The sequence below is a fragment of the Lepeophtheirus salmonis genome, chromosome 7 (assembly GCF_016086655.4).
Source record: "Lepeophtheirus salmonis chromosome 7, UVic_Lsal_1.4, whole genome shotgun sequence".
In the NCBI taxonomy this organism is placed as follows: Eukaryota; Metazoa; Arthropoda; class Copepoda; order Siphonostomatoida; family Caligidae; genus Lepeophtheirus; species Lepeophtheirus salmonis.
The window spans coordinates 30,923,749-30,943,528 of NC_052137.2; the positions used below are offsets into that span (position 1 = coordinate 30,923,749).

Below are 19,780 nucleotides of genomic sequence, written 5' to 3' on the forward strand. Positions count from 1 at the left end.
TCATTTGAATTTAAAATTAATACATTTTTCGTCAGTGACAGAAAACTATAAAAATATTTCAAATAACCAAAATGTTTAGTAAGTTGTAAATAGAAATGTGAAATAGGTTGCAATCTCCACCAGTGGAAATTTATAAGTAATTATTTGTTAATTACTTGATCATAATTAATAGTGATTTAACTGATTATTCATTCATGTTTGGATAATTCAAAGGTGTTAGCTAAAAGAAGCACAATAGCATTTTCTGTCATCAGAATTGTCGTCTCCTAAAGTTTGTCTATTACTTATTACATTTTCTGGAGCATGATTTTTATATTCTTGAAAAAACTTCAAAGTTAAAATTTGTTTGTTTTTTTCCTATTTCTACAGGATTTTTTTTTTTTTTTTGCACATAGTGATAAATGATGAGGACACAAATTCCTTGATTGCCAAGGCAGCCATTAACAATATTTACATTTCATTACTTTCGATATTCATTTAAATTAGTTCATAAATATGTTTGTTTATCGATGACGTAATTAAACAAAACTATATATATGAAAACAATCCATGCAGATTTGTATTTCCATCAAAATGATCCATCTAAATCATCGATAAATGAGAAATACCGAGCCATCCAATTACAACGTTTCTATTTCCATAAAACATAAATTTCCATCGAGTGGGACCATTGAATTGACAGCACTTGTCAACAAATATTATAGTTTTCTTGCTATTAACTCAGGATGCTACCCTAATTGGGTTGAGTTCCATATGCTGATTCCAAAACATGAGACAACCTGCTCCTTGATGATTTCATAACTATTTATTTTTTCCCAAAAAAAGTTGAAAATCTATACATAGTGGGATTTGTTTTAATAGCTTCTTGCAGGTAATCTAATATAACTTCATGACAGCTAAGGAGCTCTTATGGTGTTTATTTTTCAATTTATTTTTTTAACATACCAGAAAGTCATATTATTTACAACTCTACTATGAGCCCTAATTGGAATTCATGAACCTTTCTCAGAGTCTTTCTCCAATAATAAATTGTCCTTTCTACAGCACATCTGTATGTACAACCATAAAGAAAATTAAGCTCCATTATTTAAATTGTTTTCTCTATTATCTTTCGTAACATGAGACCCACCCAATAAACAAACAATTCCATTCAATTAATTCAAGGTTTGTATTTCAACCGATAAATAAATAACAAACAATGTAGTGTGTATGCATATTGAATGTACATAATTTATGCCCACGATTATAGACAACTTAATTCCCTACAACTATTTGCATATCGGCTTAGAAAGTTCACATAATTTATTGTCATTCAATGTTTGTTTTATTTTTTCTTTATGTGGATTGGATTGTATCTAAAAAAGGTACAGTATAATAATATCCATTATTTTTTCAATATATGTCTTTAGCAATGTACATCTTGTGTTGTAATAGTGCAATGGAGTTACGCTAGATAGTGTTAGAAAGATAAAATGTCTTACGAAAAAATTTACTAGACCATTTTGTGATTTTTGGACTCAAAACTGTAAAAATAGATGAATTTTGGATGGTGTCAGTTCTGTTATGAAATTGTGACCATGGGAACAATAATCTTATATGATGTTAAATGTGTCACATTCATCATATACATACGTTCGGAATAGACCCATCTCAAAGAAAAATTTGGTCTATATCATCTAACAAAATCAATGTGGATGGGCCAGATTAAAGTTCGGTATAGCCCGATTGTTTGGATAAATTTTTGATGACGTCATGCGTGTTTCAAAAAAATGAATAGTTACCTATAATAACGTCATATCAAGTTAAATCAGTTACAACAACACTATCTGTACAGCCGGAGTGGAAAAACAATTGATCGATAGAATGAAACTGAAAAAATCTGTAATAGACCGAGTCTCAATACTAGTAAATACAAGCACAAGAGAGATTCTTTAAAGGAAAATACATAAATATATGGTTTTTTGTACTAAAGGGATTGACCTCTCTTTCTATCTATTTACCAACCTCTCTCCATGATTTATTGCTATGCATACTTTCATATCTATCTATATCTAAAAAGAATGCATAGACAAGTCATGATTTATTTCGAATGTAGAAACATTGTTATATTTAAAGGGGTATAAATCTATAAATGAGTGCTGCCGCCATTATTTCTCGATTATTTGTAATAGAATCATGTCAAGACCTTAAAATACATCTCGAATGAACTTGCCCGATTTATATTGGATAAAACATCATTTCTCTCTTCGGTTTAATATTTTTTAATTGATCTTGAACCTTCTTACTCCGAGCTCATGTTCATTCCTTTTTATTTCTCCATATTCCAATTCATCTTTGTTCTTCAAACTATCATTAATATACATGTATAAAACCAAATTGAGCACTAGCGTGTGCTCATAGAAGACAGAGAGTAACCCTAAGGATTTGTTGCATAGTCATAATTGAAGTCCTTGTCTGACTCAGAGTATGATTAAAGATCGATGCTGTACCAATTATAGCATAAAATGGCAAATTATTCCTCTCAAAGTAGTAAAATATAGCCTTAAAAGTAGTTTCATTTTGACAAAATAAAGAAATTTTAAATATTTCAAATCAAAAATTGTTTTATTAATGAACTTGGTTAATTTTTGTTAGCGAAACAAACATGTATGTATATTAATAAAGCAAAGTTTCTTTGGATGTTTATAAAATCCATTATTTTTGAGTGTGCGTTAATTATCCTAAAACCTGCCTGACTACTTGCTCTTTGATATACTAAAGAGAAAAAAAGGAAAGCACATATTTTTATTAATAAATCAAATTTTGCATGTTTTAAAGCTTTAAAACAAAGAAATGAAACACCCCTATAAGCTTGAAAAGATACATGGCTACTTTTTCCCAGGGCATGTCACTGTTTATAACATAAAAACCGCATACAACTTTTTCCCCCGTTTGCAGAACATACCTTGTTTATTTAGTTAAAAGGGTGAATTCATTGAACTTTTATAGTTAGTTATAAACTAATATTCAAGTAGTATAGTCGACACCACTAGTAGAAAAAGTAGTGATGCAACGACAACTACTTAAGTAAAAATATTGATCGCGTGGTTTTCATTTTCAATGCCTTTAAAGCTTGAGTATGTACACATGTCCATTGTCAAATAAAAGCTCCGAGCACTCCAGGGTATTACTGCAAGTTTGGAATAAATCATAAAATTTGAGTAACATATTTTTGATTTATTGCGTATCTGCATAATAGATGACAATAATACCATAATGAATGAGAGCCTGGCTTTTTTCTAGTTGCTACCTGAATAAATGTTTATTTTTATTTTCTAAACTGTTATTATTTCATTCTTGATGAGAGAGAAAAGATGATGTAATTATAAACAATATAGTGTAACATCGAATTTATTGGCTCATTATCGCTTAGGAGTTATTTGTGTTGCCCCCATTTTGCAAAGCAGACTGCAGAGATCATGGACGTGACCTCAAGAACAGTCTAAATCATCCAGAATCTACTCAAGAAAGAAGTATGAAATAAAATAATGGTTGGCATCATTCGGGATAGATGAAAGGTTAGGCCGACCTCATCACTTTTTTGGCAGAATATCCTCCTTTATTATTTTTGAGGTATAATAGAGAAAAGGATGAAGTTTACTCCTCCAATTTTCCTTAAGTATTTAGAGGGTTAATTAATCTTAAAGAAATTCTGGGGAAATGTTTGAGCTTTCATTACAAGCTCAAACTTTGAATAATTACTCTTGATCAATTTGTAGTCCATCAACATGCAAACAATCTTGAACAAATATCAAAAAAATTCCAACTTATTTTTATAATTCATATATATATTCACCCTAATATTTCATAGACATATTCGAGTTCATTAAAGGGTTTAGTCCTTGTTTGAATCGTTGTAGAATTGAGGATCGACATCGGAATAACTCCTCCCTATATCATTGCTAGATACATAGTGGTGTTTGTGTTTATATCTTTTATCTCATTGCTACTTGCAACGAATTTAATGAAAGTCATGAGAACCATAATGATCTCCCCCAAAACATTCTCCACATTATTATGCATACCAGCATTAACAAATATAAAACCTAAAACAAATAATGTCACCTCCTGACAAAAAATCTTGTAACCCAAATACCCTCTCCGAAAATGTACAAATTGCTTTTGCAGATATATTGTACAAAAAAAAAGTAACTAATTAAGTGTTTTATACAAAATCATTATTTTCCAAGAATTAACCATTTTTCCAAAGTTTTTCAAGAAATTTATTTAGAACGATGTTTTCTTTCAATAGTAGAAAATCGTAGAGCACATCAAAATAGTAGGTGGTCCATTAAAATTTGAAAACTTTGAATTTTAAAATTCAAAAAGATATAATATATTAATTAACAATAGAATTTTAATTAAATTAAAACAATAAATAGCATTATTCATGGCGTTCCAGTGTTGGCTGACAGTGGATTTGAGGGCATCGGTGTTTGGATGACGGACACTACGGTCCTTCCCTTCGACATGCACCAAAAGGTGAGTCGAGGGGTTGGCATCAGGGAGGGCTATAGGGAGGAGGGGCAAAAGTGTCAAAAAAAGTCCAAAAGACGCATTCAAAAGAGTCTTGCAACGGAGGAGATGGGTTTATTTATAGAGGTGTCAAAAAAGGCCTTTCCACTATCATAAGACTCTTTCCACCCTCTCTTTTGTTTTTTCTTGACTTAATGGAATTAGCATGGGCGGTTTTCTTAAACAATTCGGTCTTTTCGACAGAGCCCTTTGTCCTCTCCAACGTTTCGGACTTACTGATGACGTAGACAGTAGTCCTGGAGACACACAACTGCTTGAAGTGCGCGAATGGATATTTGTCAATCATGTTCAAATGTCATTTTCTCGACTTGTACGTATGCTATAGAGCTCAGGTATTTTTTAATATATTGAAATATAAATTAATTTCAATCACTCAACCTTCATCAATTATTGAATGAGTAAGTTTTCATATTTCGATTTATCATGCAGGTACATCAGTCTTTTTTATCCGTCAAAAATAAACTAACCATGCAAATCGGATGACATTTTTAACATGCATTGCAAACATGTGAACCAACATAATAAAAAGAAAATTTTGAAAATTGAATTAGCATTGAATTAGGAAAAAGAAAACAACAGTTATTTTTTAATCAGAGTGATATTTAAAAAAATAAATAAAATACAGAAATATATCATAAAATATCCAAGAGACGGCTTCTTTCTACGTAGATAGGTTATATAGTTATCTTAAAAGGATTGAATACAATTGTATTAATACACAAGTACATATTTTTCATTTGGGTCAATAAATTGTAAGACTTCATTTCTCATATTTACTTCATTAAAAGCACAATTGAGAAAGGATTTGATTTGATCCAGGACGGAACTTCCTGGATCCCCTACAAGAATACAAATTAATAAAAGGTCATACAAAATCCCTGTGGGACAGAAATGAGGGTGTAATTAATTAATTTATTTAGGTACACTAAAGTAATAAAATAGAAATGTTATTAATTTAAACATTTGATTGCTTTTTCTTTTGTAAACATCAACGTCTACCAACAGTGTACAAACATAAGGGTGTGTTGTTTTGATGCAATTTCTTCAATTTTTTAAATAAGGGTACTGGGAAAAATTGTGAATTGCTATAAAACAATTTTTCGATAATATTAGATCGAGAGAGATATTTTTTTATACACCGTTCATTAATTTATAAAACTGAAACTAATGCGTATAGACAAATATATGAATAAACATTATCGTTTAAATTTTTAGCTTTAGGGTTAAGCTTACATCACAACTCGAGGTTTTGTACATTTAAAATTAAAATCTGGATAAATACGATAGTCAATTAGTTTTTATGCATAGAATAAAAATCAGTTGACAAACGCGGAGGCATTCAAGACCATGACAGAGGACTACATCTGAAGTGGGTGCCAGGCCTTCTGACGCTTCCTGGAATCCATCATTGCTGCTAAGGGTATGTACATTAATGATTAAGAGAGCTCATACACACATCTATTTATAGTATTATTTTTTTTGAAATTGTATTGTTAATAGATAAATTATATGTTGTTGAAGTTTAAAATTCAAAAAGGAGAGATTTTAATGCACCACTCGGTAATACACACATTGATATGTCGAATTCGAGTCAAAGAGTTTCAAACGTATTTCACCTTTTAAGACACATATTCATTTAAGTAATTTAAAAAAATGCCAAATATTGTATGTATGTCAAAGAAACTGGCTTTCTCTTCGTTCCTTTGACTCAATGAAGGAAAACATCAAAAACAAATACTTGATGAGTAAATAGACATTCATGTTCCTTTACCTATTCAATTTTGAAATTGACGTCAAAAAAAAAAGTCGGTTTTATTTTAAAATAGTAAGTGAGACAATAGTCTAGCTGACGTAATGTGCTTTCAAATGTTGTGAATTGACTGTATTTTGAATATACATTGACATGTGATCTATATGAGTAGTGGTACAGTCATACCTTGAAATACGAACATAATTTATTTATAGACTGAGCTCTTAAGTAAAAAAAATTACTAATAATTTATAACCTCAGTAGGAGTGGGATTTTTGTAGAGAACAAGAGGGGAGGGGGGTCAGGCTTATTGTATTACTGACTTAACACCCTTTTTATCATCTACTGTCTATTATATGGTTTGGAGGGGAGAAAATGAATTATTGCTTTAAATCGAGGAAAAATAGCATTGGTACAGGATAAGTTGTGATTTGAATAAAATATAAACGCTTGTATGTAAAAATTAATTAACCCTTGCAGGTGTTTTTGTTTAGTATACGCAGATCCCTCGTTTTGGTTTTTATTTTTGGGGTTTTTTTTTTGGTTTGTTTTGTTAGTGAGCCCTCTAGATATTAAAGTCATCATCAGTCATCATATCATATTAAACTTTATGGATAAAAAATAATTATTTTTTCATTCTTGATGACAGAACACGTCATATGAATTGACATAAGTATTAAGTATGTTCGTGTGAGTGTATTCATGAAAAACAGAGAGTAACACTGAGGATTTCTTAGGGAATTTCCTTCTATACTATTCATCAAAAGTCTGTATTTTAGTGGACGCTTATTACCCAGGTCAAATGCCGGGTTACTACAACTAGTCTTATATAAAGAATTTCACCTTCTTACCACTAAATCTAAGGGATGTTATTTATGTACCTATGTTACTCGGAATCAAAAATATTCAATACAAAGTATTGACCATAAAGTTGCAGTATCGGTATCAAACAAAAGGTCTGTAATTATCGTCAAAATATGTAGTTTACAGAAGAATATAGACGCATGATACAAATTGCTAAATCGTCTCTTTTTAGAAGCAATCGTTGACCCTTTTCTTCTCTCTATTAATATTTAATTTAGATGGTATTGTTGTAGCTTTAATAAATCAATATAGTTAATTTGGCCTTAATTTGATAGAAAAATAAGTATATAAATGAAATATTGTTTCATTACTTTAATTAGGTATTTTTCATTCATCAATTATGGTTTTTATAACATATTTTTATAATTTTACAACTTCGTTAACATTCAAAAGAATTTAAGTAAACTTCAAATCATGATAGAAGTATAAATGCAGGAAATTAATTAATCACGGTACTTTATCAATAGTGAATTAGAGAGTTTAAATCAAATTAAATTCAAAGTTGATAGATCTTACATCTACTTTCTAGATCCTCCAAAGTGATAATTGTCCAAATATCACGAAAAAGTCGAGATTCCTCTTGTCCTACACTAATACGATATTTTTTGCGTCGCTTCCCTTCACATGGCGAAATTATTTTCTTATTTTTAAAAGGTTGCGATAACTTTTTTTCAACTTTCCACTGTCCTTGTCCCCAATTTGAAGACTTGCCGGCAAACTTATACAATGTACCATAAACCGAATATAATATCCAATGTATCCATTTACATTCAGCAAAAAAGAAACAAATAATGACCCCTGATGAGAATAATTTTTCATTATGCCCTCTATTTAAGTCCAGGTTAAATATCGGAATCCCGTTAATAAATAATAAATACTCTGAAATTTATGTATTTTTTCTCATAAATTAAGAAATAATAAAATATTGGAGAAACCATTTACATACTATGGAAAAAAGTGGTTACGAATCGAAATTTAGATGAGAGGTGCAGAAGGCATTTTTCTCCAACTGCAAAGTCCAGGGGGATGACGCTAAAGTGAGAGGAAGTCAACATGGAGACAGGCCAGAAGTCAGTCATATTGTTGCTCCTCAAGCTTTGATTCTTCTTGGCTGTACAGGGTTGTAATTGACTTCTTGATGTTGTAGAACGTCTGGATATAGATGGAAACGGTCTTTGCAGCCTTCTCGACACTTAGACCCACAAGTGTTGCTTGTCTTTTTTTTTTTTTTTGTTTGTCGCCGACATTTTTACACTTAGGGGCATGTCATAAAAACAAAACTTGTTAATTTTTGTTTTACCTGTCGTTTGGTTCTGTTATAAAATTTGCATTTAAAAAATACGGTGACAAACATGTAATTAAATGAGTCCCACTTAGTACATCCTCACCCAACACAAACAAATCAGCCCAAGAAAATAAAAACTGCACTCTCTGTGCCTTGGGGATTGATAACCCCGAGTAACTTTGCTTCCTTTTAATGTATGATTGGCAATTAATTAACATAGTGGAAGGGATGCTACAGAAACATTGGAACTGCAGAATAACATATGGGGATTTGCTAGTGGTGTCAACTCCAGCAAGTCACCCTAAAAAACTCAAAGTAGAAGCCTTGGTAGCAAAAAATACAATCATTTATATGTGTGGCAAGAACTAATAAAAAGGCAAATCCTCAAGGATGCGAAAAATAATTAAGAGATCAATATTCAGTTGGAGAGTTTTGATGAGATCGGAGTACTGAATAAATATATATGTTGTGTACAAGTTGGAACTTGTATGACCAAATTTGACAAGAAGCAACAACAAAATGTGATAAACTATTTTATATGAAGAATTTATAGTACTTCTGATGAGAAATATTCAAACCTTGAATATTCCATGGATGATTGACATACTAATGGTGTAATTTTTGACTATTTTAATAAAGCATTCTAAAATATAAATATTCTGTACCTCATAACAATGTTTAAATGCTCAACGTTATTTGAATCATTAATACATAACAACCATTTAATTTAATATTTCAAAATGAATTGATAGCTTCATTGTGAAGTTAATAGTTAGAATGACCAATGTTGTAAAAAATAATGCGTTTAAGACAAAGAAATTGCAACCTATAACATTTGCTTATACAAATTGTAACTTGTAAAAACATACCAACTTGTACATCAATATATTGATCACTCATAGAATAATAAATTATTACATTTTGCTCATCCCAAGTACTGCTGTAAATCCAGATATAAAGTAATTAATCTCATATTATAGTTTCAACTTGTACAATATTTAAGGGTAGGGGTTAGGAATTTTTTTTGAAAAAAAATCCAAAAATTATATTTTTTTGATAAATATTTAATTTTTTTTTAATTAAATTTGAAAATTTAATTTCTTATTGAAAAAAATTCAAATATTAAATTTTTTGGGGAAAAAAGTCAAGAAATCAATGCTATTCAAAGATAATTAAATTTAAAACAAAACAAAAATATAAATCACAGAAAAAATTGGGGAAAAAAGTTTGAAAAATTAAATTTCAATTATAAAATTTTTGTAGAAAAATTTAAAAATTCCATTACTATTTACAGCCAATAAAATGTTTTGAAAAAAAAATTGAAGAATGAAATAAAATTTATGATCCCCTGTGGACGTCCTTGAACGGTGTTGGACACAGCAGGATTTGCAAAATTGGGAACGTACTACTAAAACGAAGGGATTGGCACATTATTCTGCTCCAATTTTGCTATGTTTGTCATAAATCATTGTATCGTACAAAGTAAATCCAATACCCTATCTTTAATGTTTATTTATATCCTTGCATATACTCCAATATCTACGAATCTTAATTATATCATGACTCAACTACGAGTATATTACACTAAAAATTTAGATACATACATGGGATTCTTTGTTCCTTAGCTGTAGGAATTTGGAAAAAGAATGTTCCGTAGTTCATGAACAACTTAAGATAAGAAAAAATGGACAGACTGAGCAGATTAAAAATGATTGGTATGTAGCTAATAATGTTTGAGTGTGTTTATACAAATAAATACTTTTTATATGGCCATAAAATACTTACTATAAAGTGTGAGGACTCAAAAATTAGAGAATTTTAAAAAACGCTTTCACTTCTCCATATTTTTATTTTGTCCCATTTTTATGCCAAACTTTTGAAACAAAAGTTAGTAATTTAAGAATGTTCTAAACTTTTTATTCGAAATGTCTCCCTGCATTCTGAATTATGGCTGCAATATTTGTACGAACAGAAGCACAGTTTGCCTTGATGAAGCCCGAGGACAATTTATTCAACTCCTCCATGATCGCAGCCTTCAGGGCATCGACATTCGAGTCAGAAAGCTTTTTTGTCTTGCTGTCCTGAGAAAAAATCAAACTAATATCAAATTTTAGCTTTTAGTTAGCTCTTTAGAACGGTGGCAAATATAAAATAGTCTGACTTTTAGAATTTAAGCGTAAAGACATTGAAAAACAGTCAACGACGAAGTCAAATCTGACGTCTACTACAAGGTCCTCAGGTACAATGTCTAGCCATTGTTGAGGAGCACGTTCCCCAGGGACAACTATGTGTTTACCAATGACGGTGCCCAGCATACAAATCCAAGAAGATGCAGCATTTCTGCAGAGAGAACATGGCTGCCTCCTGGCAGCTGACTTCTGGGCTTCGTCCTCACCCGATGTGAACCCCCGGGACTGTGCTGTTTAATGCATCTTGGACGGCAAGACAAAAAAAGACTTCTCACCTAACTGTCGATGGCCTGAAGGCCATGATCATGGAGAAGTGGAACAACTTGTCCTTGGACTTCATCAAGGCAAGCTGTGATTCTGTTTGTCAACGTATTGAAGTCATCATTCAGAATGGAGGGGAATATATTGAATAAAAAGTCTAGAAAATTGTTAAATTACCAACTTTTGCTTCATAAAAATGGCATAAAATAAAAAAATAGACAAGTAAAAACTACTTTTAAAAATTTTTAATTTTCGAGTCCTCACCCTGTATATATAATTCCTATAAATATAAGACATGAAATACTCAAATTTTAATAAATGTAATGGAAAATATCCATTGCCCTCATCTTTTATATGCAAAAAGGTATAATATTGACATTTCAAAGAAATGTTCTATTTATGTAATTGGATCGAACACTTAAATATTCATAAATTTTGTTAAAATTTTATCTTTGTATACAAAGTATATTTAATTTAGAAACATACTCAGTTTCATACAAGGAGAGTTTGAAAAATTTCCAACCTCAACTTGATGATGACAGAACTTGTAAATAAAAGCGAATCATAGCTATCTATCATCTGCTGACAGTATTTACCAAAGTTTCAGCCATTTTGCACTCTCATTCGTTATGTTATCCCATAACGTTAGTTTTTATGAGAAAAAAAATTGGATTTTTTTTTCCTCTTAGTCTCCTTGTAACACAACACACTTCTCCCAGCGATGTTACCATCTCTCTAAGAAGTTACAAACGGGACTCCCTAACTTCTATTTCACAGAAATACTCTTATCAAAATTGCTCAAACGACTTTTACATAACAACTGCAAGTCCAAGATGGCTGAAATGTTGGTGAGTAACTGCTAACAGAAGCTAGATAAATTTGAGTAACTTTCATTTATGAGTTCTGCCATCTTCATGTTGAGGCCGGACACTTTTCAGACCATCCTTGTATATGAAACTAAATTTAGATTACTACATATCTCATGTGTGTACACTTTACCGCATTCTTATACTAAATTTAAGTACGGATATACTGATACCAAAAGATTCAGATTTCCAAACCATTTTTCTGATGGACTACTTATTTTTAGGTATGTTAAAGAAGTTGTAGGGGGCAATCATTTCATTATCAGAAGTAGTAGTTATAAATTTTCGTCATTTTTTAGTGTATTTTATTTTTAACTATTGTTTCACATAGTTAAATGTTTCAACTATGTGAGACGAAACCGTATGGATCTAACATGAACCTTACTCTGTGATAATATATTATAAAAGAAGCTGATAAAATGAAATATTATTTTTTGTCGAAAACTGAAGATTACTCCAGTGCTGTTTAATAAATATAAAAATATTGGAATCAATGAAATCAGAAGAAAAGGCTACATGAAATAGCGTTTCTTTTTGCCTTCAAATCTGATTTTTTTTGGAATCCTTTAACGAACCTTGTTATTAATATTATGTATAAATGAATTATATAAAAAAATAACAAAATGATTTACTTTTTTTAATGTTTAACTTTTTATTAATTAGGACTAATAATACCTAAAAGTATTCATACAAATTATAATTACAATTAGATATAACTAATTTGAAATTACAATTATAAAAAAAAAGTAGTTCCTCTACGTACCAAGGAGTGAATATATTCCTGCGTAGGGCATGCACCTATATTCCCTGCACTAATGAATATACTTTCATTTTCAATAAATGGACTTGAATTCTGTTATGCATATCTATTACCTGGGTACCCTATAGATAGGAGCTTGTAGTCTTAAACTCAAGTATTCTATGCTTTGCCCCTCCCTTCTTTTTCTGTTTGATCATTTAAAATAATAAGATTAGAAATATTTTTTTTCTTAAAAACACTATATAACAAATGAAGGTTTTTAGTGCCCGCAGGCTGAAACCCACATTTTTTGTTTTTTTTGTTATTTAAGCCATAGAAGACGAATTTGACGATTAAAACTTTTGACTGTTACAGGTTTGGCCATAAAGAGCCTTTATTTCAAATCATGCTTTTAGGGTATAGCCACGATTCAGTGCCATATTTCGGCATGAAAAGACTAAATATATGCAAATTAAAGGAAATAATAAATGGATATAAACATTTCAGCATTTGAAAAATCAATTATTTATTACTTTATATTAATTAGAGTTAATAAATAAAATGTATATAACCAAAAAAAATTGAGTTAAATGAAGGACCTTACTTAAAAGCTAATACCTTTTTTATTTTTTCTTCATAGAAAACATAGAAAATAAATGCAAGCTGAAAATAAAGAATATACTCTATATTTCAATTTTAAAAAATGTCTTGAAAAAGGTCCGGCCAAGGAGATAACTTGGGGGAGGGCTAGTTCGGTTAGGTTATGTTCTATCTACAATATATAGGAAGATTATAATTTATTTATCCTGTAATCCAGACAAAGAATGGCGTTCTGTTATTCCTAATAGTAAAATCTATGAATTCATTATGATGGGAATAAATTTATCGAATTTTCTTCTGTTTGACATATCTACTTCCTGGGCGGTCTCCCAAAGAATTTTGTGGAAAACTTCTTCGACATATGACTCACCTTCTACTGTGGACATTATTCGTCAGTTTAAAAAAAAAGAAGGCGTTCTTTGAACCTTTTTATAGCCAAACTAGTCTCGAGATTGTGGCTCTTTCCAAAAAAAATTAACTCTCCATGATATGTTTACAATATAATAGTCATTGGCTAAGTCTGACAAATTTGATTAACCTCTGCTAAGAGCAAATTAGTTTAATAAATCCCATATACCTTGGCGTTTCGAGATGTTACTTCAGAACACAAAGAACAAATATATATTGACCCTCTTGTCCTGCTGAAAAAAATGGAGTCGGTAATAATGGAGTCCCTCACACTTTTATCAAGTAGGGTGGGAAATTTACGGCTCAGTTCCAAATTTCGACGGACTGTATTTATTTCAACTCTCCCTCTAAGGACTGTGGAAAAAATTTTAACTCAATCATCTATACATTTACAAGATGCCGAGTGTTATCTGGGGTTCGAAATTTTTTTCGATTTGAATATTGGTCTTTTAAATTTGAGTGACTACCTTTCCCAGTACTCGCTTGCGTAAATTCTTTATGGAATGCCCAAAGGCCAGGAAAAGGTGACCCCTGAAACTAGGGTTGTCAGCTTTAGTTAGCACTAAAGGATATGTAGCTAGCTGTCTCACTTCTGGGTATCCAATAAGCTTTCACTCTCTGAGGAAAATTTTCATTGCATCTGCAGCAAGATACGCAGCCTTTTCCTTAAGGATCCCCCGTTACGAAGATAAAGAATGGAAATACGACGTTTGATTTTTCCGACAATGGTTATGTAAGCTCTACTGAACTCTTAAATCCTTAATAAGAAGATACCTGATGATGAGGACAAGAACATTGAAGACATAGTTGTTGTTTATTTGTTTGTTTTAATTTTATATAACCATATTTTGTAGTAGTAGACATTACTATATTTTTGTAAAGTCTGTAAAAAACATAACTTGTTAATATTGAAGGGTTGAGCTTTGATTTAGGGGTTAATTTTAAACCATAACGTTTATTTATTATCAGTTTTATCACAATTCCTCCTGATGCATTTTTATTATTATTCTAAACTTTATATTGTTATAATAAATTTTAATAAAAGGGCAATTATAAAAAAGATCGGTTTTGATTGTTGTTGTTTTTTTGTCAATTTAGTTTTTAATAATAATTAGTAAATTATATTTTAATAAGCAGGTTATGTTTCGTGAATATAGATCAAAATAATATCCCAAGAGAAAAATAAATTGCTTATGAGTTTAAAACTTGCAATGAATCAATAATTTTGAATATAAAGTATCTATAAACTTGTTTGAATCCCCTTAAAACTAAATTATTAACTATTTTAGCTTTAACTATAATAATTAATGTAATGATTTTACAAGAAATATTATTAGTATCTATATTCACGCTAAATAGCTTATTAAATTTAAATTTCTAAATAAATTTTAAAAACCAAATTGACCAAAAATCAATCAAAATAGACCCTTTTTAAAGACTTTTTTTTTAAATTGATATGTATAGTTTATGTATGGTCTATAATTATAACTTCAGCTAGGATATAAAGCACTTGAAGAAAAAATATTAGCTTTTAAGTAAGGTCCTTCATTTTACTCGATTTTTTGGTGGTTACATACATTTTTTGTTAATAGTCATCAAGATACAAAAATAAATATTTCATTTTTTGAATATTTTTAATTTGTGATTATACCCTAAAAACTTGATTCTTTTTTGAAATACTTTAAAGGACAAACCTTAAAAGGTTAAAGGTTTTTCTAGTCATTTCGTGTTCTACGGCTTACATAACAATAATAAATGTTGTTTTCAGTCACCGATATTAAAATATTTAGAATAAGTGTTGTGTTAGTCCATATTTATTCGATCGTCCAGTCTTATGATCGGTCATATCAGTCCTTAAAAATATCGAGTCCTGATTTGTTATTAAATTGTAATTTATTTTTTAAATGCGACCATTTAATATATTCAAACAAAAGCATACACATAAAGACTTGTTGTGTTAAAATTTGACGCGTCTAAGTCAATCCAACTCCTAGTTATTGAGGCAAAAACAAAAAGTGTGTCTGTTAAACTATTATTTTGCAGAGAAAAACTCGAAGCACTATTTTGACGGGTTACAGAGATGGGATCCTCGTTTGGAGAAGTGTGTAGAGTTACAAGGATAAAATGTTTTTGAAATTTTAATATAACAATTCGGAAAAAATGTCTTGTTGACATTTCAGAATTTTTTCTGAACACCCTCGTACATCTTTAAAAACCTATCAGTGAGCTTCAGAAAAGTGTTGTTATAATCTTTTAAAATTATGTTATATACAAAAACCCTTAAAATTCATTAATAAAAAATGTGAGAAATTGATTTTCCTGATATTTCATTTCCATTTTGAAAATGGATATTTTGTGACGTCTTAGGCTTATGTTTCTAAACTAGCTTTTATTTTTTGTATAACTCTAATTTGATTTGATTTTCATTAATTGAAAAAGTTATTTTCACTTATGTAATTCTTTCGTTTCTTTCCAATTTTAACCATATAAAGTTTTTTTTTAAACTTTATAGTGAGAAATGCATAGAATTAGGCGTAATGCAGTGATATATAAAAACCATAAATTCTTTTGTTTTAGTATTTTTGTACATTTATTATAACTTCGTAGTAGCGGAAACACGTTATCTTAATGATAGCCAATGACAAATTTAAAAGATTTTATTTATATTAGTTTGCTTATGTATGTTAAAAATATAAAACGAAACAATATGCAAATTCCTATTGTAAAACATCTTTGAGTAGAACTTATTCTTTTTGTTCATTTGATGTAAATATTTCATGTTAAAAGTATGTATCAGTCTCTATTTTTGATGTTTTTGTTATTGTTTTTCCAAGTGGAACAGATTACTTCATCCGCAGCGGGTGCCAGGGTTTCCATCCCCTCAAAGCCATTATTGCCACTACGGGCGGATACATTAATGATTAAAAGAGTTCAGACACACATCTATGTATTTAAATTATTAATTTTGTTGACCTTCTATAGTTAAGTAATAATTATATCTTATTGATTATTAAAATTCAAAGTGTTCAGATTTTAATAACCCACTGGATATAACAAGAACATATGGACTTAAATTACTCCTATATCGATCATCAACTCTACTACGAGTCCATCAAAGACTTAAAATTAACTTACCAACAAATCGTCAATGTTAATTTCCTTATTATATTGGGTCTAGTCGAGTCTTAGGACCAATCGTTTTGGTCCTTGGGACCGGTCCATAAGACTGTTGGTCCCTAGTACTGTCAGTATTATAACTGAATAAAAAAAGTGTGTCATCAAAATCTGAGCTTTATAAGTTTTTAGGACTGATATGTAGCACTGAGCTGGACCTCGCCGTGATTGAATTGGACCAGACTACAGTCTTCAGTCCTAAATACAGAGCGACACAAACATACTCCTTAAACATATAGGTAGGAATTACTGCGATGTCGATCCTTAATTCTACTCCGAGTCCAACAAATACTTACATATTATAATTTCCAAAAAGCACTCCTTGTTACTCTTGGGCTTTAATGAGCACTGGTGATTACTTTAAATATAAATGTTCCCTTCTCCAAAATTCAATGATAATAATAACAGTTTTAGAAAATAAAAATACTACAAAAAGCCTTCTATGCGTTCTTAGTCATAGTTGTTGCCACACGAGTAATGATACACAATAAATAATCATTCTCAAGGGTCGTGTCAATTGATATTTATGTTATCTAACCCAGCTCTTTACCTCAGCCCACATATGTTCAATTAAAGAACTTTTTCTGAATATTTATTAAGGGGATATAATGAATATAGGTATAGTGTTGTTTTTTGTTTTTTTTGGCAGATCGGAAGAATGATATAGCAATAAAACATCTGTACTATTTTTGTCGACTTAATTGTGCCTACACTTTTTAAAATTAACACCTTATATTCTTTATATTTGAAACTGCATTATTATAGATAAACATTCCATGGAACCTCAGGCATGACTTTTGTTATGATTTACTATACTACATGCAGTGATGTAAATCGTCGGCATTTTTTAGCAGGCTAGTTTATTTGGACTTTTTATTTTATTTTGCTATTTTCTTCTGAAACACTTGTAATTATTAAATTACTTAAAATTATTGTATAAAAATTATAAACTTTCTGGTATATATATCCAATAAATAATTCCAGTATTTTTGTTTAGTCTTTTAAATGTATTTTTAAGTTATTATTCACTCAAAAAATATACCTAATACTGTTATGTGTAAATTTAATGATTTAAAATACTTGTCAGGATGAATATCTTAGAATCAGCCCTTCAAAATACCTGCATAGTAATTATTATTATGATATAAAGGAAATTTAATGAATAATACTCAGTGAAGAAATTAAAGTGGCCCACACACAATACTGTCCACAATAATATTAATATTATTAATCAATTAATTATCATTCTTTCATCCCTTCCCTTCTCTCGTTTTCTGATTTCCTTATTAAATATTTACGTTATAAATATGGTACATCCCTTGCCAAAGAGATGATTCTTAACTTTCACAGATAAAAATGTTCAATCTAAAAGTTATTTTTTGTAATTGACTTTTAGAAAAATGTTAAAAATAAGATATGTAGCACTCCCATGTTGAAACATTCACTCTACGCATGTTTTTTAGATTAAAAATTTCAAAATTCGTTGGCTATTCACAAAAAATAAATTTTTTGAAAAAGTTTAAAATATAAAAAAATTTCGAAAAAAATTTGAAAAATCTTCAGATATTCACAAAAATTATATTTAAAAAAAAAAATTAAGTACTACTATTTTTTACTCTACTCCATAACTTGCCTGAAGGACGAAAAAAATCCTTAATTTAGGTGGAGCTACAGCCTCTCCAGTCCACCCGCTCCGGACGCTCCTGAACTATTATATACAATATTAAAATACTCAAGAGATAAGAAGGAACTGGATATCTAATGAATAGACTAAAGCAAAAAGATTAAACAATTCATGGCTTTAATATATTCACATAAAATGGTTCTGTACTAAAGGTTGATCCAAAAACACGATTAATGGGGTTTGGGTACTCTAAGATTGATGACGGGAGTATCTTATACTTTTGAATAATCATGATGGAATATTTTACAACTCTTTCTTTGCCATGGATATCCCCATACAAATCCGTTTACCAAATCCAAATGAAACCAACTGTGGGTCAGCACTTTTTTTTATAAAATCGAAGAAGATTAAACTTCTCAGGATTTTTTGAACACGGAAGGGTAGAGATGAAACTTTCTCAAATTAGCCTCAGACAATGTGTTTTTAGAAAACTTATAGTCTTCAATGACTGTATCTCCCAAATTTGTATGTACTAAACTTGCTGGGACTGTATTACCCAATCTTTGAATCTCACTCAATGTTGACATACAATAAACAAAAGATCTCATGCCGTCTTCCTTAGGCTTGGATGATCCGAGTACCTCTTGTATTTCATTAAAACATTTTTCTTGAATGTCCTCATACATGGCCATCTATATAAGCATCCAAAAGTCAATGTTGTTTCTGATACTGCCATGGATCTATTAGTACAAATGACATCCAAGTGCTTCTTAGTAACATTTGAATCCAAGGTTCCTTGCATTTATATCACATACATATCAATAAAATCATAAGGGGCATTTTCATCAAAATTCTTTACATGATCATCAATTGACTTTTTTATTTTTCCTTTCGATTAATAATATTCATATCAATTTTAGAATAGGGTTAAATTCGATTATTGCATCCAAAAAAATACCAATTCCACTCCTAAGTAAATCACTGACACACAGTAGAATTTTTCTTTCTTGAACGTTGTTGTAGTTACATCTCATGGAAGTGATGACTTGCAATATATAATTGAATAATTCCCTAATTAAAATATTTCCAGAAGGGCCCATTTCTTTTTCCGCAATAAATAAATGAATGAGAAGTTAAATTGAAAATTATATAGATCCTTTTGATAAATACAATCAAGTGCACCCTTGATGTCTTTACATATTGCAACCAGAACAAACGTTTTATTTACTCATCTCTATTATACAAATTTTGAGAGTTTCAGAGTGATTTTTGTACAATGTTCCGAAGAACAATATTGTAGAACATGTTGTCCTAGTTGCCAACATGAGCACACTGCACGAGAAGAGGATTGAGATCACAGTGCTCCTCTACGCAGCAATTTCCCAGAACGCAATCTAGGAGCACACTATGGCCTTCTGAAAGACGATTTACAATGTATCCCGGTG

At 30.2% G+C, this 19,780-nt stretch overlaps 1 protein-coding gene and 1 pseudogene across 2 annotated transcripts in view; both read right to left on the bottom strand.

Annotated features, from left to right (window-relative positions):
• The window catches only part of LOC121122237 (BTB/POZ domain-containing protein 3), a 529,811-nt gene that overhangs the window by 483,445 nt on the left and 26,586 nt on the right, over nt 1-19,780 (bottom strand). The window lies entirely within an intron of this gene.
• LOC121122236 (cytochrome P450 2U1-like) lies at nt 18,486-19,453 on the bottom strand (annotated as a pseudogene).